Below are 25237 nucleotides of genomic sequence, written 5' to 3'. Positions count from 1 at the left end.
CATATTTAAAAAAATGTTTCATTTTGGTTGATCAAATAACAACAGGCTTGTGTATGACTGGGTAATCACTTTTCTGCCAAATCATTCGGAGAGATCTATCTTGAGACATGCAAAACAACTATGCATCTCCACATAAAGATTAGCATATTCATTATGTTTATATCACCTTAGATTTTACATCATCATGGGAAAGCAACTGTAACACCCCGTAACCGCAGCGGAAACGTACACGGGATGCAACAGACACGTCTGATATCAACAGCATTGCTTATAAAGAAAACACCACTACATTAATTTAAACGAATTACATTGTTCCGAGTTTCGTTACCATCTAGGCGTTATCACATAAGTTTTACCGATAGTACATTAACATATTTAATGCAAAATATAGATCCTTAATCTTCCACAAAATAGCACACATCATCAAGCACGTATCACTCATTCCAATTTAGGTGTACCTAGAAAGCATGTAAAGAAAACGGGTCAACTACGAATAGTTGGTGAGTTTCACTAATTTAAGTAAACCATGACAAATCATTTTAATAATCATAAATTAATGATGTAATTATGCTGAGCCTACAAGTGAAAACTCTGTTAACCCAGAAACACATTTAATAACCTCTGGGGACACTGTTAACCCAAAAACACATTTAATAACCTCTGGGGACACTGTTAACCCAGAAACACATTTAATAACCTCTGGGGACACTGTTAACCCAGAAATACATTTAATAGCCTCTGGGGACACTGTTAACCCAGAAATACATTTAATAGCCTCTGGGGACACTGTTAACCCAGAACACTGTTTCGGGCCTTTACAATATTAGCAACTCAGACAATTACCATCTTAATACATTACCGTACGATTCCCGTACAATAAACATTATATAAATACATTCATTTCCATGCGATCGGCACGTACTTAAACACTTTGATAAAAACATGCTTTCCGCCCCGTGAAAATATTTAAAACAGTTCAATAAAAAGGGGCTCGTGAAACTCACCTTTTGGTGAGCAGAGATGTAATACTGGCACGGCTACCTGTCCGGATCTGTAATACGATCCCTAAGTCGTTACTACACAATTTCTATTAATATAACTTAAATTCGTGTTAACCGGTACGTCCGGGGACACTGTTAACCCAGTACCGTACACGATCCGGGGACAATGTTAACCCCGATACACTTCTCAGGACTTAGATTGTGATATCACTTAGAGTTCTTTAGTCAAAACTACCATTAGTTTGTTTTCTCGTTTTGCGTGCCTAGCACGGTTATTCGCCTTTATGTTTTCAAAAATGAGTTTGGCCACATACGACCCGAAAATAGTTGTTATTGATATTTTAATTAAAGTGGTGAAATTAGAGCTCGGTTTAGACACCCCGTTTGGCCGCGGGGCCTGTTTCCGTCTTTAATATACCGGAAACGACTAAATCGGGTAAAATTACCCAAATCATCCGAATTACTTTCGGATGATTTATTTTTACTTGATTTACTCAGTTTCATGAAAACAGCCCATATTTAGGGTTTTTATACACCAGTCAGCTCGCTTAGGCGAACTTTGCCGGTTTACGCGTTTTAAGCTTTAAAAGTTTGTTTTTATGTTCTATTTAGCACAAATAATTATCCGTTTAGTCTCGGATCTTGAAATTTTGCACAAATCAGTTTTTGACAGTAAGGAATTTTATAAAAATATTTCCAGAATTAATTTTTATATTTAACATTTATTTATCTATTTTTAAACGTCATTTAAACACCAAATATGTCGAAAATACCAAACGACCTTAGAAAAATCCCAAATTTTCTGGGATGACTCCTGCCATCCACATAGTTCCCAGTAATTTTTACAGAACCAAAAACTCATTTTTCATGCTATTTTTACCAAAGCCGAGCTAGAAAACCCTAGATCTCGTTTTACCGAAAAGCCTATTTAGACTTCTCCAATGGACCTGAAATTTTGTGTGTGACTTTTATATGTTATAAAAAGCTTATCTGAATTTTTCCAGAATTTTTCATGATGTTTAGCTATTTTTCACCATTTTTAGCCAAAACCGAGCATTAAATTCACCAAATATTCATCCTTTATCCAAAAATTACCAAAATTTCACAGATCTCATATTTTCATGTGTAGATCATCTCTGTGAAATTTCATGACTCAACCCTAAGTCTACCACAATCTGTCCAAATCTTACAAATCATACGAAAAACCGAACTACCTTGTGTTTCTAGCTTTAGATCGCAAAGATCTTGCTTTCTAGCCTTTGCTAGCAACTAGATATAACACCTACAAGCACAATAACACCACACCAAGCAAGTTATACCCACAATCAAGCCATTTCATTCATGGTTTCGGTTAAGACATCAAAACAAAGATTTTAACCGTAAAAATTCGTTTTTGACTCTTTTAACTCCTTTCTTGGACCAAGATCCCTTGTATAACTTGTATACATCACTTGATCATGCAAGAATCGGTTTCATCTCGGGTTTTCACCCATTTTTCATTTGAAACCTCATTTTCTCAAGATTATGGAATCAAAACTATGAATTAATCATTATAACCATGTTTTTACCTTGTGTTTCTTGCTTAAAAATCAAGGATTTAGGATGAATGTATGTAGGGTTGAGAGGATTTGGAGAGTTGGGATGTTAAAAAAAGAAAATGAAATGTTTTGGTGTGTGTATTGGACCGATCGGTCCATTGTAAGGTGTGGGGTGGGGCCCACATCTTCAACCTTGGCCACACATTTGGATTGTGTAATCCGGATAATGTTGTGGATAATCTGGTTCAGTTCGTTTTTCGGTTAAACACTTAATTCGGCTTAAAACGAGGCTAAAACGGTCGTTTTTCGGCTTGAAAATAAAATTTATATAAAACCGATTTAAAATCTTTAAAAACTTAAACCATGACATTTATTGACTCAACACATCATATTGTCGGTCATTGTGCATCTTTTTCGGCTTGATCGATCGTCTCTTGCTTGGTTTGATGTTAAAGGTTTCGTTTAACGTACTGACGTACTAATAAATCGAAATCCTTTTTCTGTGCTATAATTCACTTATCCCGAAGCCTTAATACTTCGTACACATCACTAAACATTATATATTTCGTCTATAATGTAATCCCTGATTCGTTCGGGTTTCAATAATCGTTCATCGATTAATCGTAATTTCAATACGACTAGCTGTATATTCGAGTATAATTCGTACCGTGAATCTTATATACTCGTATAAACACATTATAATTCATATATTCAGTATTGAATAACACGTAAATAGTATATTCCGGCTAGGGTATACCTGAATTTGCCGGAATCGTTACATTCTCCCCCCGTTACAAAAATTTCGTCCTCGAAATTTTACGCATCAACTACTTCCTTTTGCGGAAATAGGTGGGGATATTTCTTCCGAAATTCGTCCTTTCATTCCCATGTATATTCTGGGCCTCGTAGCGAGTTCCATCTAACTTTGACCAACGAGATCTTATTGTGTCTAAGTTGTTTGATTTTTCCGTCTACTATTTCTATGGGCTCCTCTACAATGTTGAGCTTATCATTTATTTGGACACCCTCTAAAGGTAACACCGATGTCTCATCCGACAGACACCTTTTCAAGTTCGACACGTGAAACACGTTGTGAACTGCACTCAGTTCATCAGGCAGTTCTAATCGGTATGCTACAGGACCGATTTTTGCAATAATGTCGAACGGTCCAATGTATCTAGGGGCTAACTTCCCCGCCTTCCCAAATCTGACTACTCCTTTCCAAGGTGATACTTTCAAATACACTTTATCACCTTTCTCAAATGATAACGGTTTTCTACGGGTATCGACATAACTCTTCTGCCGATCCCGTGCGGCCTTCAGATTGTTCTTAATTTCAAGGATTTTGCTGGTCGTTTCCTGGACCAGATCTGATCTAATAACCTGTGTGTCGCCCACTTCAGTCCAGCAGAGTGGTGATCGGCACTTCCGTCCATACAATGCTTCGTAAGGTGCTGCCTTTATACTGCTATGGTAACTGTTATTATAGGAAAATTCAACGAGTGGGAGATGTTGATCCCAATTTCCCTTAAAATCCAGTACGCATGCACGAAGCAAATCCTCCAGGGTTTGGATGGTCCTTTCAGACTGACCATCGGTCTGAGGGTGGTAAGCTGTGCTTAGATCAATACGCGTTCCCAGCGCTTCTTGCACAGCTTGCCAAAGTTTGGAGGTGAAATGGCTATCCCGATCGGAGATGATCGAGATGGGTATACCATGACGAGACACAATTTCATTTATATAAATCTGCGCAAGTCTCTCAGTGTTATAATTATTTCTAATCGGAATAAAATGTGCCGATTTGGTTAATCGATCCACGACTACCCAAATTGCATCATGTCCTCGGGACGTCTTGGGGAGATGTGTCACAAAATCCATCGTGATCTGCTCCCACTTCCATTCAGGAATTTCCGGTTGTTGTAACATTCCCGAAGGTTTCTGGTGCTCCGCCTTAACCCTCGCACACGTCGTACACTTGCCGACGTATGTGGATATATTCTTTTTCATACCCGGCCACCAGTAGAACTCCTTCACATCCTTGTACATCTTATCCGATCCCGGATGTATGGAATATTTTGATTTATGCGCTTCGTCCATGATTAATTCACGAAGGTCATGGAGGGTCGGGATCCAAATCCGATTTTTGAAATAGAGAATTTCGTCCACGCGCTGTTCGAAATTCTTCTCGTTACCATAAAGTCCCTCTTTTTCCATTTGTTCCTCTTTCAACGCCTCGCGTTGAGCGACTCGAATCAAATCCGAAAGGTTCGACTGGACTATCATTTCCAGTGCTCGCACCCGCAATGGCTTAACCCGATCCTTCCTACGCAGGGCATCGGCTACGACGTTAGCCTTGCCGGGGTGATAACGGATGTCACAGTCATAGTCGCTTAACAACTCGACCCATCTTCGTTGTCTCATATTCAGTTCTTTCTGATCGAATATGTGTTGCAAACTTTTATGATCGGTGAAGATGGTGCACTTTGTACCATAGAGATAATGTCTCCAGATTTTAAGTGCGAAGATAACTGCTCCCAGTTCTAAGTCATGAGTAGTGTAATTTTTCTCGTGTATTTTTAACTGTCGAGAAGCATAGGCTATGACCTTATTATTTTGCATCAACACGCATCCTAACCTTCTCCGGGATGCGTCACAATACACGACAAAACCATCGTCTCCGTCGGGGAGACTTAAGATCGGCGCTTGGCACAATCTTTGTTTTAGCGTTTGAAACGCCGTTTCCTTCTCTTCACCCCATTCATACTTTCGATCCTTTTGGGTCAGAAGGGTTAAAGGTTGGGCAATGCTGGAAAAGTTCTCTATAAATCGACGATAATATCCAGCTAAGCCTAAGAATTGGCGGATTTCCTTTAGCGATTTAGGCGCTTACCAATTCTTAACTGCTTCAACCTTACTTGGATCAACGTGTATTCCTTGATGGTTTATAACGTGACCAAGGAATTGCACTTCTTGTAACCAGAAGTTACACTTGGAGAATTTTGCATACAACTTCTCCTGATTTAGAAGCTCTAAAATTAATCTTAAGTGTTGCTCGTGCTCTCCTTTACTCTTCGAGTATATCAAAATATCGTCAATAAACACGATGACGAATTTATCGAGGTAGGGCTTACAGACTCGATTCATGAGATCCATGAACACTGCTGGCGCATTTGTTAGTCCAAAAGGCATAACTAAGAATTCGTAATGGCCGTAGCGAGTCCGGAATGCGGTTTTTGGAATATCCTCCTCCTGAATTCTAACATGATGGTATCCCGATCTAAGATCTATTTTTGAGAAGTAGCTCGCACCTTGTAGTTGGTCGAACAGATCATCGATTCGGGGGAGAGGATACCTATTTTTGATTGTCAACTTGTTCAATTCCCTGTAATCAATGCACATTCTAAGGCTCCCGTCCTTCTTTTTCACGAATAGTACAGGTGCACCCCACGGGGAATAACTGGGACGTATAAATCCTTTATCCAACAATTCCTGCAACTGGTTGGATAATTCTTGCATCTCGGATGGTTCAAGTCGGTATGGCGCCTTAGCAACAGGGCCAGCTTGAGGTAATAAGTCGATTCTGAATTCGACCTGTCGGGTTGGTGGTAATCCAGGATGTTCCTCTGGGAAAACTTGTGGAAATTCGCGTACCACTGGAATATCGTCCACCCGTTTTTCCTCAGGATCCGTGGCCGTCAAGCTTGCCAGATATGCCACGCATCCCTGGCGTATATATTTTAACACCTTGAGATGGGATATAAACGGTATCATATTGCCCGACTTCTCACCCTGCACTAATACCTCTTCGTCATCCGACACCCGGATCTTGACGATTTTCTTTTCACAATTTATTTCTACCTTGTTACGTGCTAACCAATCCATTCCCACTATCACGTCGAAACTACCCAATTCTACTGGTAACAAGTCAATCAGAAAGGGTTGATCGTTCAGAATAAAAGGGCAATTCCGAACTATCTGATTAACTATCATGGTTTTACCGTTAGCGACTTCTACGGTGTAAGGTTCTATGGTTTCACCAATTGGGAGGTTTGCTATTGACAGGAATCTAACGGAGACAAAACTTCTATCGGCGCCCGTATCAAATAATACAGAAGCGTAATGATCAGAGACGTGGAATGTACCTGTCACTACGCTGGGGTCCTGGCGTGCTTCGTTCGCCCCCATCACGAATGCTCGGCCTCGTGCCGGATTGGACGACGATGCCTGACCCGCGGTTTGCCGCCCATTTCCTCCCTGGTTCAGCTTCGTACAGTTTCTCTTGAAGTGATCTGTGCTGCCGCATTCATAGCAAGCACGGCTGGTGGTCACCATTTGGTTTCCTTGTGGGTTTGGTTGTCGGGCTGGTTGGGTCCTAAATGGCTGCGCACGGATGGGTTGCGGTTGTCGGTTCAGGTTGTTCAGGTTTGTCCTACAACTTGGTGCGTAGTGCCCAATCCTGCCACACCGGTGGCACACCACTTCTTTGCACATGCCACCATGGTGGTAACCGCATTTCCCACACTTAGGAAACGTTCCCTTCTGCGGTTCTTGCCTTCCGCCTGAACTAGTCATGGCGTAGTTCTGGGCAGTGGGCCTAGCACGTTTACCTTGCTGCTTTTCCTGGATCCTATGGTCATGTGTACCCCGCTTTCCCCCAACGGACTCTCCCGCCACCTTCAGTGACCCGCTCCTTACGAAATCATACGTGACGATACCAGCTTGCGTCACCGCACCCTCATACGTCTGGTGTCCCCCAGAATTGACTATACTCCTTACAACTGGAGTTAGCCCCCAAATATAACGCTCAACCCTCTTCGACTCTGGGGTGACCAACCATGGTACCAATCGCGACAACTCATTAAACCGGTTCGTATAACCCAAATGGTCTGCCCCCTGCATCTCCAGGTTCCACAATTCATTTTCTAATTTTTGTAATTCGTTTTTCGGGCAGAAATGTTCCAGTACAAGAGCCTTGAGCTCTATCCAGGTCATGCGGTTTGTCGCCGCCTGACCCCGGGTCTGCACTATCGTGTTCCACCATGTCAAGGCATGGTCCGTGAATGTGCAGGTAGCATACTTAACAACACAATCCTCGGGGCAGTTGCTGATTTTCACAACGGATTCTATTTTCTCCATCCACTTAACCAACCCATTTGGTCCTTCAGACCCGCTAAACTCTAGAGGTTTGCACAACATAAAGTCTTTGATCGAACATCCCCTGAATGCACGAATCGGTTCAGTACGGTTCGTCTCTACCGTAGGTATAGGGCCATTACTGTCTGTAACGACCACCCTAGGCGGTGCGTCATTACTCGGAATTGTGTTATCATTCTGTGGAGGATTAACATTTTGTTCCCCGTCATTATTGGTGGTCGTTTGATTGCTCGGAGGGGCTGGATTGGTCGAATTGTTAATACTGGCGGCGATGCGCGATACTATATCCGGTATCGCCGCCTCTAACTGTTGAGCAATCAAACGGCTCACGTCCACTTCCGACAATTGGGCTGAACGTTTTGGTGCCATTCTACACAACATCAAGAAAATATATATAATTAATACAAATTCCAATCATAAAACACAACAAACATTCCATTCATTAATAAACATTAGTACATATTACATCCATGTCAGTTCACATATTTTCCTGTCATCATTACATAAGTTAAGTTTTCCTACATAGGGCCTATGTCGGCATCATTTCGACATAACCCACAATGGGTCAGTGCTTGAATGATACCCAAAAGTATCTATAACGATATACCCCAAAAGAGACCCCCTAAGGGCCAGTGGTTGTATTATAACTACCCAAGATTTACTCTATGTTAGCATCACCACTAACTGCTTACACAGAGTATCAAAAAGCGGTCCTTGTCTACTCCCATCCTAACACAACTAAACACGGTGGTATACCAAACCCACCAACACCGCCACCAACACCACCATCACAGCCAGCATAACCCGGATCCGCGTCTCCATCCGGCCGATCATCCACTGGGAGTATGAGCACTCCCTCTTCAGCTGCGAAATCGCATACTGGTGGTCCAGTATGCAGTCCCCTAGGTACATCCGCCTCTGTACCCCCACCGTCAAGGCGGCGGAGTGCTCATTCACCTGTTCGGTGAGCACTCGTAGCCACGCCGCCGCGTCCCTCTCCTGCCTAGGGAGACCCCACACAGGTGGAGTCACAGGCTCGGGCTGGGAGCGGGAGGACTCGCCCCTGCGGGTAGCAGGTCTGGGTGGGGGCGAGGTAGGTGGGACCTGCGGAATACTGATCCGCGCCGTGAGGCGGGGTCCGAAACCGGGAGGGATAGGGACGGCCTGTGGTGCGGGTGGGGTAGGAGATCTAGCAATCCTGGCAGGGGAGGACTGGCTAGAGCTCCTAACACTAGCCTCGCTAGGCTCAGAGCTGGATGATACGGGGAGGCTCCCAGAGTTCCCGGAGCTGACTTCCTCCGGGTCCTCCTCCATCGATACACTAGGTGTTCTTGACATTCTAACCTGCACACAAGTTAACAAACATATAGTTCTTTCCATAGTGTAAATCGTAATCAAATTAATATACACTTACTTATACAACTTGACCACACACAATATTATCATATATTTGCACATATTTTGCCAATTTTACCTATTAAAGTCCCCCGTGACTTCCCCTGAATTCCCTCGTGCGGACAAGTCTGTTATTATGTTCCGGACCATAATAACTCACTTGTCCATCCAAGTTCATCCAGACCTCGTCACAATAAATTATTAGTTGATATTCAAATACTATAACACTTGAGCTACTGGTTATATTTTAGGTATCTTTTAAAGACATCCTAATTCATTATAACCAATGGCTCTGATACCAAGTTCTGTAACACCCCGTAACCGCAGCGGAAACGTACACGTGATGCAACAGACACGTCTGATATCAACAGCATTGCTTATGAAGAAAACACCACTACATTAATTTAAACGAATTACATTGTTCCGAGTTTCGTTACCATCTAGGCGTTATCACATAAGTTTTACTGATAGTACATTAACATATTTAATGCAAAATATAGATCCTTAATCTTCCACAAAATAGCACACATCATCAAGCACGTATCACTCATTCCAATTTGGGTGTACCTAGAAAGCATGTAAAGAAAACGGGTCAACTACGAATAGTTGGTGAGTTTCACTAATTTAAGTAAACCATGACAAATCATTTTAATAATCATAAATTAATGATGTAATTATGCTGAGCCTACAAGTGAAAACTCTGTTTACCCAGAAACACATTTAATAACCTCTGGGGACACTGTTAACCCAGAAACACATTTAATAACCTCTGGGGACACTGTTAACCCAGAAACACATTTAATAACCTCTGGGGACACTGTTAACCCAGAAATACATTTAATAGCCTCTGGGGACACTGTTAACCCAGAAATACATTTAATAACCTCTGGGGACACTGTTAACCCAGAACACTGTTTCGGGCCTTTACAATATTAGCAACTCAGACAATTACCATCTTAATACATTACCGTACGATTCCCGTACAATAAACATTATATAAATACATTCATTTCCATGCGATCGGCACGTACTTAAACACTTTGATAAAAACATGCTTTCCGCCCCGGGAAAATATTTAAAACAGTTCAATAAAAAGGGGCTCGTGAAACTCACCTTTTGGTGAGCAGAGATGTAATACTGGCACGGCTACCTGTCCGGATCTGTAATACGATCCCTAAGTCGTTACTACACAATTTCTATTAATATAACTTAAATTCGTGTTAACCGGTACGTCCGGGGACACTGTTAACCCAGTACCGTACACGATCCGGGGACAATGTTAATCCCGATACACTTCTCAGGACTTAGATTGTGATATCACTTAGAGTTCTTTAGTCAAAACTACCATTAGTTTGTTTTCTCGTTTTGCGTGCCTAGCACGGTTATTCGCCTTTATGTTTTCAAAAATGAGTTTGGCCACATACGACCCGAAAATAGTTGTTATTGATATTTTAATTAAAGTGGTGAAATTAGAGCTCGGTTTAGACACCCCGTTTGGCCGCGGGGCCCGTTTCCGTCTTTAATATACCGGAAACGACTAAATCGGGTAAATTACCCAAATCATCCGAATTACTTTCGGATGATTTATTTTTACTTGATTTACTCAGTTTCATGAAAATAGTCCATATTTAGGGTTTTTATACACCAGTCAGCTCGCTTAGGCGAACTTTGCCGGTTTATGCGTTTTACGCTTTAAAAGTTTGTTTTTATGTTCTATTTAGCACAAATAATTATCCGTTTAGTCTCGGATCTTGAAATTTTGCACAAATCAGTTTTTGACAGTAAGGAATTTTATAAAAATATTTCCAGAATTAATTTTTATATTTAACATTTATTTATCTATTTTTAAACGTCATTTAAACACCAAATATGTCGAAAATACCAAACGACCTTAGAAAAATCCCAAATTTTTCTGGGATGACTCCTGCCATCCACATAGTTCCCAGTAATTTTTACAGAACCAAAAACTCATTTTTCATGCTATTTTTACCAAAACCGAGCTAGAAAACCCTAGATCTCGTTTTACCGAAATGCCTATTTAGACTTCTCCAATGGACCTGAAATTTTGTGTGTGACTTTTATATGTTATAAAAAGCTTATCTGAATTTTTCCAGAATTTTTCATGATGTTTAGCTATTTTTCATCATTTTTAGCCAAAACGGAGCATTAAATTCACCAAATATTCATCCTTTATCCAAAAATTACCAAAATTTCACAGATCTCATATTTTCATGTGTAGATCATCTCTGTGAAATTTCATGACTCAACTCTAAGTCTACCACAATCTGTCCAAATCTTACAAATCATACGAAAAACCGAACTACCTTGTGTTTCTAGCTTTAGATCGCAAAGATCTTGCTTTCTAGCCTTTGCTAGCAACTAGATATAACACCTACAAGCACAATAACACCACACCAAGCAAGTTATACCCACAATCAAGCCATTTCATTCACGGTTTCGGTTAAGACATCAAAACAAAGATTTTAACCGTAAAAATTCGTTTTTGACTCTTTTAACTCCTTCCTTGGACCAAGATTCCTTGTATAACTTGTATACATCACTTGATCATGCAAGAATCGGTTTCATCTCGGGTTTTCACCCATTTTTCATTTGAAACCTCATTTTCTCAAGATTATGGAATCAAAACTATGAATTAATCATTATAACCATGTTTTTACCTTGTGTTTCTTGCTTAAAAATCAAGGATTTAGGATGAATGTATGTAGGGTTGAGAGGATTTGGAGAGTTGGGATGTTAAAAAAAGAAAATGAAATGTTTTGGTGTGTGCATTGGACCAATCGGTCCATTGTAAGGTGTGGGGTGGGGCCCACATCTTCAACCTTGGCCACACATTTGGATTGTGTAATCCGGATAATGTTGTGGATAATCTGGTTCAGTTCGTTTTTCGGTTAAACACTTAATTCGGCTTAAAACGAGGCTAAAACGGTCGTTTTTCGGCTTGAAAATAAAATTTATATAAAACCGATTTAAAATCTTTAAAAACTTAAACCATGACATTTATTGACTCAACACATCATATTGTCGGTCATTGTGCATCTTTTTCGGCTTGATCGATCGTCTCTTGCTTGGTTTGATGTTAAAGGTTTCGTTTAACGTACTGACGTACTAATAAATCGAAATCCTTTTTCTGTGCTATAATTCACTTATCCCGAAGCCTTAATACTTCGTACACATCACTAAACATTATATATTTCGTCTATAATGTAATCCCTGATTCGTTCGGGTTTCAATAATCGTTCATCGATTAATCGTAATTTCAATACGACTAGTTGTATATTCGAGTATAATTCGTACCGTGAATCTTATATACTCGTATAAACACATTATAATTCATATATTCAGTATTGAATAACACGTAAATAGTATATTCCGGCTAGGGTATACCTGAATTTGCCGGAATCGTTACGGCAACCATACATGTTAATGACTATACTAAGGCCTTTTTAGCCTATTAATTCCATATGATCAGCTAAGTAGTCAATGTACTATCATTTCCCAAATATACAGTTTAATATTCAACCACCCCAATACCTCTTCATTGTCAGGTTAATGGCTATCCTGTATTGACCAAAAGTGATCAACAGGACCAAACATACATGTGAATATATGTCCTGTCAAAGTCAGAGTTATTGACATAGTTTTAAGTGAAGGAATAAGAAACAAGTCATAATTGCCCCAAATGCATTCAGTTTTCAGGTCAATGGCTATCCTTTGAATCTATAGAGATTTAAGGACCAAACATACACAAGGGCATGTCCTTTCAACTGGGCAAATGACATAATTTTCAGCAAAAACAACTGTTTGAGATCTTTCCCTTTAAAAATCCTTCTTTTAAGCTTCTTAAAAGCTTGAACTGAATAATCTTATCATATCTCTACACCATTAATCAACTTGCTCATGTTTTGACCAAAATCTAGTATTTATGCAAAATTCATTAAAAATTTCATTGAATCACATAATTTTGACATAAAACACATTTTGACACAAATAGTTGCATCTCATACTCAAATCTTAATCATTCTATCATCATTAAGAAAAACAAACTGTAAACTCATTCAATGTCTATTCTACCTTAACAACTTCAGAAGATCAGATTAGGATCATATTCAAGTAATCATAAACATGTGATTACTCATGACATTATATAAGCAATTAATCTCACCTAAACATATCTAATTACTTATCATAACATCAGATCAGTTAACAAGATAGTCAAGTATTATCATCAAAATCAACCAAATTGCACAAGTAGTCACCCAAGTACCTATCGGTTAACATCAAAGCAGTGACCTAATCAAAACATATTAAACAACATATTCAGCATGTGTGACCTCTTTTAAAATATTCAAGTAACACATAGAGGTAGACAACTAAGCACACATCCTTAATCAGATTTCATCAGAGTTGATCATCCCCAGGGCTTTCAACAGAGAGTTGAACCTGATTCTATCAAGTGGTTTGGTGAATAGGTCAGCCTGATTATCACTTGTATCAACTCTTTGCATGTCAATCAAACCCTTTTCACTACAATCTCTGATGAAATGATGTCTGATTTCAATATGCTTAGTCTTAGAATGTTGCACAGAATTCTTAACTGTAAAATATGCAGCAGTATTATCAATCAGAATAGGGGTGTTTAGAAAGTTCAAACCATAGTCCAGCATCTGATTCTGAATCCAGAGAACTTGTGCACAGCAGGCAGATGCAGCAACATATTCCGCTTCTACAGTGGAGATTGACACTGTGGTCTGTTTCTTGCATTGCCATGACACTAGTCTTTCACCCAAAAACTGGCATCCTCCTAATGTTGACTTTCTACTCATATTACATCCATCATAGTCACTGTCTGTATATGCAATTAGATCAAAGGATTTGTTCTTTGGATACCAAATCCCTAAGTCTGGCCTTCCCTTCAAATATCTGAATATTCTTTTCACAGCATTCATGTGGGAGACTTTTGGATTTGATTGGAACCTAGCACATACACACACAGCAAACATGATATCTGGTCTAGTTGCAGTCAGATACATCAGTGATCCAATCTTGGCTCTGTATTCATGTTGATCAGTGATCCAATGTTGATCAACTGACTCCCCCTTTTCATCAGCTATCATCTTTTCTTTGGTGTCCATTGGAGTTGAGGCAGCCTTGTAATTTATGACAGTTGAACTTATTCAGAATGTCCTGTACATACTTAGCTTGGTGAATGAAGATTCCTTCATCCTTTTGTTGAACTTGTGGTCCCAAAAAGAAATTCATTACACCCATGGAACTCATGCTGTACTTGGACTTCATCACCTCTTCAAACTCCAAACACATATTTTCATTTGTAGATCCAAAGATGATATCATCAACATAGACTTGTACATGCAGCAAATCTGACCCTTGTCTTTTGTAGAAGAGTGTCTTGTCTATGGCTCCCCTTGTGAAGCCATTCTCAAGTAAATGAGTTGATAACTCATCATACCATGCTCTAGGAGCCTGATGTAAACCATAAAGGGCTTTGTTTAGCTTATACACCCTGTTTTGATACATGGGATCCTCAAAGCCTGGTGGTTGAGTCACATACACTTCTTCATCAATCTTTCCATTAAGAAATGCAGATTTGACATCAAGCTGGAATACTTTAATGTTCTTTGAGGCAGCATATGCAAGAAAAATCCTTATGGCTTCCAGTCTTGCAACTGGAGCAAACACTTCCTCAAAGTCTATCCCTTCCTTTTGAAGACATCCCAGTGCTACAAGTCTTGCTTTGTTCTTAATCACCAAACCCCTTTCATCCCTTTTATTTCTGAACACCCATTTGGTTCCTATTGCATATCTGTCATGTGGCTTGTCTACAAGATCCCATACATGTAAATCTCTGAACTGGGCCAATTCCTCTTGCATTGCCTCTACCCAACTATTGTCTTTTAAAGCTTGAGAAATATTCTTTGGTTCTAATTGGGATAGAAAGCAAGAGTACAGACAGATGTTAGCTATCTCAGAATGACTCCTTGTTACTCTTTCATGCAGGTCACCAATGATATTTCCAGCAGGATGATTCTTTTCAACAGTAGGAGTTTGTATTATCATATTTGTAGACAAATTTATGTCAAGATTTGTTTCATTGATTTCAGGTTCTTCAATGATCAAATCAGCTTCAGCATCATGAAACTCTGGTGCTTCATCATTGGTTTGTCTTGAAGTGGATGCACCATTGTTTCCCAGATTCAAACTTTGAAACAAGTCTTGGAATCTTGCTGTTGTTGCAGCTTCTTCATCATTTGTTTTGTTGCCTGTGACACTCCCATTATGAACATGGTCATTTTGTACATCAGTACTATCTTGACTTGTCATTTCCTGATCTTGTTCAATGTCATTGTTTGTGAAGCTATTCACAAAAGTGTATTCTTTTTCTGTTCTAGCAACTTTCTTCCACAATTCTTCCAAGTCCAGTTCTTTCTTCTTATTTTCTTCAAGTACACTGGTTTTGTAGAATGTTTCATCAAAGTTTTCAGAATAAATCTTGAATGACTTTATCAATTTTTCATGATCAAACAGCCATGTTGCACCACTAACTGTGTTGAATTGATTCTCATTAAAAATAATATCAGATGACTCTATTACACTCATGTGATCTTTCACATAAACTCTGTAAGCCTTTGAGTGAGTAGAATATCCAACAAAGAAACAGTCTAGTGACTTAGTTTGAAACTTATTCAAATAGTCTCTAGTGTTTAGTAAGAAACATTTGCAGCCAAAGGGCTTGAAGAACTTGATGTAAGGCTTTCTATTGTTGAAAATCTCATATGGAGTTTTATCATGCCTTTTGTTCACAAGCACTCTGTTCTGAACATAACAAGCAGTGTTGATTGCTTCAGCCCAGAATGTGACAGGTAAGTTAGCATCAGCCAACATGGTTCTTGCAGCTTCTATTAGTGTTCTGTTTCTCCTTTCTGCAACACCATTTTGTTCAGGAGTTCTTGGAGCTGAAAATTGTTGAAGTATTCCTTTCATAGCACAAAATTCTTCCATAACTCCATTCTTGAACTCAGTACCATTGTCACTTCTCAGCATCTTCACTTTCTTATTCAGCTTGTTTTCAATCATTGTGACACATCCTTTAATCAACTCAGCAGTCTCATCTTTGGTACTTAGGAAATAAACTCAAGTATATCTTGAATAGTCATCAATGATCACCAAACAGTATCTTTTCTTTCCAATACTTGGTACACTCACAGGACCAAAAAGATCCATGTGAAGTAACTCAAGTGGTCGATCAATTGAGTTGATGAGCTTTGTCTTATGAGTAGACTTGTGTTGTTTTCCCTTCTGACATGAGTCACAATGATCATCTGACTTAAATTCTCTTGTAGGTAAACCAATCACATGTTCACCCTTGACCAGTCTATTCATATTCTTTAAGTTCACATGACACAACTTCCTATGCCACAATTTAGACTCATTTTCAGTGGCTTTGGACACAAAACATGCACCACCTCTTGAAATCGCATCTTTCATATTCAACTCATACAAGTTGCCATTTCTTGGTGCCATCATCATAATCATGTCAAGTGGGATCACAAACTCAGGTTTTAAGATGAAACAATGATAATCATCAAAACTGACTTTGTAACCCTTATCACACATTTGAGATATACTCAACAAATTGTATTGTAGTCCCTCAACATGAAAGACATTGTCAAAAGACACCTTCCCATTTGTCAATATCCCTTTACCCACAATCTTTCCTCCATTTTCATCACTCCCAAAGGCAACTGGACCCTCATACTTCTCTACATAATTCACAAGTGACCTCTTGTCACAAGTCATGTGCCTAGAACAACCACTATCCATATACCATATATCATTCAATGGAGTGGCCTGTTCCTGCACAAAGAGAAATTTGATTAGTTTGGTGATGAGATGCAAGCTTCTTCAACTTGCAACTTATCAGTGTCAATTTTAGTGGCAGCTTGGGAAGTGAGTGTAGTAGGTTCAGGATCTTCATGAGTGATCTCCAAGTTGTCTGAATGGTCAGTTTCATACCCACACTCTCTTGGTGTCTTGACAAGTGAAGCTGAATTGTCAAGCTCAACTGAGGCAGTTCTCTTTTCTTGTAAGACATAGTCCTTAGATTCTGAGAAGTCTCTTACATCAGTTATAGCTTCAACTTTAGCTCCAGTTCTAGGTTTCCATGTGAAACCTTGTGATTCATATCCATGTTTCAACAAGAACTTTTCATCACCAGTGAGTACAGCTTGTTTCTTTCTTTGATATACAGCTTTTCTTTTTGAATTCTCACTGCCTGATGATTCTTGTGACTCATCAGACTTGACTGAATGAGTATTCTTGGTGAATTTCAATGACTGGTTTTCCCTTATCACCTGCTTTTGCTTCTGAGGTGATTTACTTCTTTTCAATTTTCAGTCATATGCATCTTCTTCTTTGTCTCACCCTTCACTTCAACTCTTATCTCTTTTCTATTCACATTTCCCTTTCCCAAATACATTGCATACTTCTCTTTGTACAAAACAAAGTCTTGACCAAACTTTGTTTCATTTGGGACATGGAAAGGCTGAAACTTGAGTCTCTCATTACATGAATCAGTATGGTGTCCATATTCATCACACTTTCTACACCACACCTGTCTTTTGAACATCTCATGTTCTTGTGGTTTCTTAAATCTTTCACTTGGTTTGGGCTCTCTTACACCAATTGTCTTTTTGTTTTTCAGATTGTCATAATCAATTGAGAATGGTACAAACTCAGCCATTCTGATGTCATTTCTTTCCACATTCTCTTTAATAAAGACAACCTTTTTCAAGTTTAGTGGTTGATCATCTTCATTCTCTCTATATCTTGACCTCCTTCTTTCATATTCCTCAACAGTCTCTACCTCTCCCACATCAAAGTCTTCAACACTTGAAAACATAGGATAAATAGGAGTAAAATATTCTATATCCATTTCTTTCTTATTTACCTTCCTTTTCTTGTTCTTTTCTAACTTCTCCAAAAACTTTTTGCTTGGAGGTCTGACAGCATTATAACTCACATTCTTCTTTTCACCAATGTAAAACGAAACATGTTCTCTCTTAAATTGCTCATTCATTCTTTTCATTTTATGTGTAACTGGAGGATACTTTGGAAGTTGATCAACAGATTCAGGCTTTTTATATTTTCTTCCTTTTTCAGCAGCTTGAATTTCTTTTTCAGTGATTTGATCACTCAAATCACTTAGATCATCTTGATCTAATTCATCTGAATCAAAGTCATCTTCAGAGACTTGAACTCCAATTGACTTTTCCTCTTTCATTTCTTTCTTCATAACAAATTCACCATCTTCACTCGCCTCAACATTTTTGTACAAATCTGCAACATCTTCTTTGTCTTGAAACACATCTTTGAATTGTTGTAGATAAGCACTTCTCTTTTCTTTGTCAACTTTAGGCATAAAGTTGTTGTTGAATGGTGGTGGAACAGCCTTGTACTTTTCATCTTCTTTTACTTTATTCAGAATTCCACAAATGTTTCCAGTTGAAACTAAGTTCTTTAGGAATTCATTTTCAGTTTGCAGCTTTGTATTCAGCACCTTTTCATCAATCACCATCTTCTTCAACCCACTAATTTCTGTTGTGAATCTTGTCTGAGCTCTATAGCTATTCATACAATCCTCTTCCAAACTTTTCATTCTTTCCTCACTAACAATCTCACTTACCTCATAAGCATTGATAATGCTTTGCTTCTTAAAACACTCACTTTCCAACTTACCAATCTTTTCTTTTAATTCATTGACAAGTTTAGGTAAATCAGCATTAGGATCAGAATGTACCTTAGATGAAGATGCAGAGTCTATGGCCATGAATGCCACATTAGCTCTTCTGATATCATCTGCTATATCTTCCTCATGGTTACTCCAGTCAAAGCTTCCCTCATGCTGAGTAGTTACTGCCATATTGCCTTGATTTCTTGGTTGATTTTGGTTTGCTGGAATGTTTTGAGTTGCAGGGATTTGAACAGCTTGATTCTGATTGTTGTTCATTTGATATACTTGATTCTGATTCATTCCCTGCTGGTTGTTCATCTGAGGCTGATAGTGGTTATTAAAATTGGAATTGAAGTTGTTGTTTGGATGGAAGTTGCTGTTGTTTGTATAGAGATTGTTGGGATTGAATCCTTGGTTATTGTTGAAGTTCTGCTGATTGTTGTTTCTATGCACATTCTGCTGGTATTGTTGTTGGTTTCTAGGCTGTTGGAACTGATTGACTTGAAAGTTCCTTGGCAAATTGCACTCTCTTGCAAAGTGTCCAGGCTGTTGACAGTTGTAGCAGATAGCCTTGGACTTATCAAATCCTATTCTCTCATTTGGACCAGAAACTAGTGATCTACCAGTTCTGTTGTACAGTCTCTTGCTTCTTAATGCCAACATTGCAGCTTGCCATTTGAGATCCATGTCTTCAAGGTCATCAGCATCTATTTGTTCCAAATCATCCTGCACTACACTTGTGTGAATCATGTTTTTGGCCACAAATGCATTGTAGGACTCAGTGAACATAGACATTAGGGCTTGTGCCTCACTCCCTTGAATGCACCAGCACTTTGAGCAATTCCATTTCCCACAGAAACTGAATCATCATCAATCAATTGAACATTAAATCTTTGTTGACCACTTTGATTGCTTGAACCACCTCCAATGAAAGACCTAGCAGTCTCATTGTTGTGATCACTTGGTTCTTCAATGATGGGAATTTGTTGTTGATTCTTTGTTGTAAGATTCCCCATTGGAGCAATTAAAGCATTTGACACATTGAAACTTGGTTTATCTTCCTTGATCATTTCATTCTCAATCATTTCAAGTTCAACAGCTTGAAGAAAACATACTACATCATCCAATTTCAATTCATTGAAATTTTGCTTTTGAAGGATGAATTTGCAAGCAGTATACCATTCTTTTGGCATTGAGTTGAGCAACTTTGTATTTAAATCAAAGTCAGTCATTACATAGTTAGTTGTTCTCAACTCATTCACAATACTCTAGAAAACGTTCTAGTATTGACTTCAACCTTTCACCATCTCTATACTTGAATCTTTCTAACTGTTGCTTCAGTCTTTGCTTCTTAATGTTCTTCAATTCAGTGTTCCCTTCATACATCTCAAGGATTGCATCATACATTGCCTTAGCAGTTTGATGATGTGCAACCATTGTGAGGATTTCCCAAGACAGACCAAGTTTGAGCATAGCCAATGCCCTGTCATCAACCTTTCTCATTCTCTCTCTAACAGCAGCAATAGCGTTTGCATTAGCACCTTCTTCAACCGCAGCTTGTGGTCCATTCTTGATAGAATTCCACATATCCACATCATTATAACAAACGGCAGCCTCAAAAAGCACTTTCCACTTGGTAAAGTTCTCCTAACCATACAATCTAGGTATCTTATTAGTAGACACCTCTTGTTCCTCATATCCAGACATTTTCTTAAAACAAAAGTTAAGCTTTTATCGAAAATAAAGTAAAACAATCAGATCTGAGAATAAATTCTTAGATCTGAGGTGTCTGATATGAGTAGGACAAGATTCAACAATAAAAATCAAAGCTTTAAGTGAAATAAGGAAAAGAAAACACCTAAAACTTGTAGATCTGGAAGAAAAATGAAGAACAGAGCCTCTGACGTCACAAATCAATCGAACAGTGCTTTGCTTACGTCATTCTTCTTCAAAACTTAATCAGCAACAATCTTTCTAAAAATAGCAGCAACCAGCTCTGATACCACTTGTCAGGTCACGCTTAGAATCGGATCTTAATCAATCATGTCATAACTCACACAAAATTAATCGTGTTGACAAGAGAGTTAATGACGGGTTACTAAGTTTAGAAAGATGACCGTTTGTTAAAGGCGGAATCAATAACAAACATACGGTTGCAATGAATATTCAAAATACGAGGACACACGAAGAATTCACTCAAAAGATTTCCGTTTATATAACGTTAATCATACAAAAGGATAATCGATTTAGGGTTTAGGAGGAATCCTAGGACAGCCGTCACACACACAATATTCTCTTAATTAATGTGTCGGTCTTATCCACTCGTATATTCTGTCTATTTCGTGTCTCTTTGGTGGCGTGCCCTAATTATTCTATTTATAGGCCTGCCAACCTAAGACAGGCTGTCATTCCTTCTAGAAACCCTATCCGATAGTACATACTCAATTTACATATTCAAAAATATACTAAGTGTAAAACAAGTCTTCCGGGTAAGCTTTTCATTAAACTTCAGTCTCCGAGTACGCAGTGTACTCGGCCTTCCTTCAGACTTGGTAAACATAGAAGTGTACTCGGAATCAGTTTCCGGGTAGACTTTACTTAGAGAATAATTTACCAAGTAAAATATTCACCGAGTAGACTTCAATCTTCTTGGACTTATCAAACTTTGCTCGACAAATCCTCACGAGCAACCTTGTTCTTCTATGATCCTGTTCGGCTCTTTGTTAGTTGAATAACTTATTTGATAAGGCGTACTCGGGAGTACATACCTTACTCGAGCAGAACCTTACTCGATATAACTTATAGATATTCCATCAACTCATCAAGTATACTCGGACCATAATTATTAAATAATACCTTGCCCGGTCTTCCAATTACTTGGCTTCTTGGACTTGGTTGACCATACCTTACTCGGAAGAGTAAAATACTTGGTCTTGAAGAACAACCCTGCTTGACAAAGTGAACCTTACTCGGATATGCCAAATAGATGAACCTTACTCGGAAATCACCAAAAAGCGTACCTTGCTCGGATATCCACTTAAGAAGATTCTTTGAAGTAAACCGTGCCCGGAAGGCAAAATATCGTACTCGGCTAAGTAAAAGCTTACTCGAAGGTCCAAGGTGTACCCGGATTCAATACTTAGCAGTTTCTGAGGAGGTTGAGAAGATTCCAATCTTCAATATTCTTCAATTAGGTCAAATCTTCTCATTTGGGTCAAACTTTTGACCCAACACTTGACTCTGAAAGAAGGATCCTTGAGGTTGGGAATTATAGGATCCTGGTGGAATGATGGATGATCCTTGCTGGAATAATGAGGATCCTTGAGCCTGCTGACCCATGGACCCCTGTTGAAGGATGGATGATCCTGGCTGAAATAGTGAGGATCCTTGAGCCTGTTGACCCATGGACCCCTATTGAAGGATGGATGATCCTGGCTAAAATAGTGAGGATCCTTGAGCCTGCTGACCCATGGACCCCTGTTGAAGGATGGATGACCCTTGCGAGAACTGAGCCATGGATCCTGGACTGGCAAAATCCAGCATCTTGGGAAAAGAGGAGTGTGATCCTCCGCTAACCTTTTAGTCTTCTTCAGATCTTCTATCTCACGAAGGATCCTTTGGTTGGTCTTGTTCCGCTGCTCCATATATGCCTTAACCTGCGAAAACATTGATGAAACATCATTGTTAGTATTAATCACCGGCGCAGCAGCAACGGTTTTAGAGCTTTGGAAGACTGGTAGTTGAGTCTTCTTTCCAGCAACAGCAGTCCGTTGTGCTCCCGTGATTGGCGGAGGCATCGGTGGTAAAGTCCTTGATGAGAGAGGGACCAAAGATGGCATAGTTGGTGAAGCAGAGGTTGATTGAGAGGTCATTGAAAGTAATATGGGTATGAAAAAATCAAAAATTGATAGGAGTAATATGGATTATAGCACCAATTGCCCCACGGTGGGCGCCAAATTGTTTTGGATAAAACTCAGCTAAGGATAATGTATCCAAATCTGTCAAGTGAGGAATAGTTCTAACACGATGAAAACGAATGTATAACCGAAATCTTGGTGAACACAATGATTTGATCACGAGGTAAAAAAACCCTTGATTATGATAATCTTACTTCAGTCAAAAACTAGCAAGGTAATCTTTGGTCGAATTGCTTCGGTCAAGGATTAACAAGGTAATCTTTGGTCGGATGGTACGTGATTATAATAATCTCCGGCACAGAAAACCCTCGGGCAGTGAAAACTATCACCGTCAAGTTTATTGATAGTAAAAGATGGTTACAAGTGTTGTGGAGTTGATGATCGATGTTACAAAGTAAACTAGTGAGTAGAGAGAGTTATTGAGTCTGCTATAGTGTGTGTGAGAATACTAGTGATCACCTAATCGATCATAACTCGATAATATAAAGAAAATACAATTAACAATAACTCCTAATAATCCGCAAGTCCTCCACTAGCCACTCCCATGACTTTGACCACGTGCCATAGAAGTCCAGTAGCGAGATAAGTGGAAGAATAAGTCAAAGAGCCGTTATTGATATTTAAACATCAATCTTCACACGAAATCGTCCATTACTACATGTTCAATAAGGATCCTGGATCCGTACTCCAGCTAGAGAATACTCCATGAGGATAATTGATGCAAGCACGTCTTAAAATTGTTATACATGTCTAACACATCACTATACTAAACGCAATCATTAGTAAACAAATAATACCGAGGATAGTTGATCCTTTATAACCTAATACATATCTCAAGGATAATCTATCCATAAGACAGTTAAGGATTAAGGATCCTCACCATAAAATTCATGCCCTAACAAAAGTAATGATTGATTGTTTGGGATCCCCAATTACATTGAAACAAAGTTTTTGTTTTGTGTTCGATTTCTTTAAAAGCAATCACGCAATTGAATGTTAATTTTATTTTTCCTTGATTGATTTTGGGTTTAACTGTTATCGCTTTTTATCAGACTGAACCATGTCAGTTTCTTGACTCATAGAAGTTAAGAGACTTGATCGATAGAGCTAAAAGGCTTATTTATACTATTGGTGATGTTGTTGCAGCTATTCCTAACTTTGTTAACACTAAGAGCATGCATTACTACAAAACATAGTAATGATTGATTGTTTTGGATCCCCAATTACATGGAAACTATTTTTAAGGTTTGAGATTTTTCCATTATAATTTTGTGTCATTATTGTTTTTTTTCAATTGGATGAATACATTTATACATATACAGTAAGTGTGTAATGCGGACATAGTGAACCCAAGTCTTAGGTGATGTTCAAGTAATTGAATGTATTTTGTATAAGAAAAAGTAATTGTTTATTTGTGCATTTAAATTGCACAATCTGAATTCATGTTATGTTTTTAACATTTTTTTATTTTTTTAAAATAAAATGTTGTTATGATAGGACAATAACATATGTACCCTTAGTCTTCTACAGTTTGCTAGTTTTTTTTGTTCGATTACAGCGGTTAAAATGCTCTAGAAAGGTTTTTCTATTTGATACAGAAATCATCATCTTTGTATCAACCAATATATTTTGAGACGTTTTTGAAATTAAAATTGTATCATTTTTTTAAAAAAATTTTACCAATAGAAAATTTTAAAGTTTTGTAACATTTGTTAACTACTACAAAACACTAATGTCTATTATGTGTATGCTTTTGGTAATTTTATGATATTAACAAAAATGTTTGTAATTGTTTATATTATCATTATCGTTTTTGTTTTATTATTACCATGTGTACTGTATGTGTTTTTGTTTTTATTTTTTAATTATTTATTTTCTACTAACCCGCGTGTTTGTAACCTAGTATAGTTATAGATTTATTTATAACTAAAGAAGATAGCAAAATTTGACGTGATTAGCGAAAGAAAAAATTTATGTTTGAATACCAGAAGTTTGGTCATTCCATCTAGTTGTATACAATTTTGAAACCTTTAACGCTTTGAATACAAATATATGTTAATTATATAGATTTGTATACAACTTCCAAACAGAGTTAAAAAGATCCGTTAAGCTTCAAATACGCCAGGGGTATTTTAATCCATTTCAATTAAAAAAACTAACCCCTAGACTCTTATAAATCCTAACACCCCTCTTTGTTCATACGTTTCCTCAAATACTTCATTTGAACCCATCAACTTCCACATCCACATCCATAACCTCCTTATCTTCATCTACTATGTAATCCTTATCTTCATCTACTATGTGATCTGAATCTTGAGAATCATTAAAAGAATCACCGCTACTATCTTGAACATCTTCAGAATCATTAGAAGAATCACCAACTATGAACATCTTCGTGTACTTGACTTTCATTTACCCACTCAAGTGCACATTGTCTTCTAAAACCATTAGATGAATCGACAT

The sequence above is a fragment of the Bidens hawaiensis genome, unplaced genomic scaffold, assembly GCF_021521415.1.
Source record: "Bidens hawaiensis isolate Kalapana, Puna unplaced genomic scaffold, B.hawaiensis_p1.1 tig00003956_1, whole genome shotgun sequence".
NCBI lineage: Eukaryota > Viridiplantae > Streptophyta > Magnoliopsida > Asterales > Asteraceae > Bidens > Bidens hawaiensis.
Note: the sequence above shows the minus strand (reverse complement) of the source record.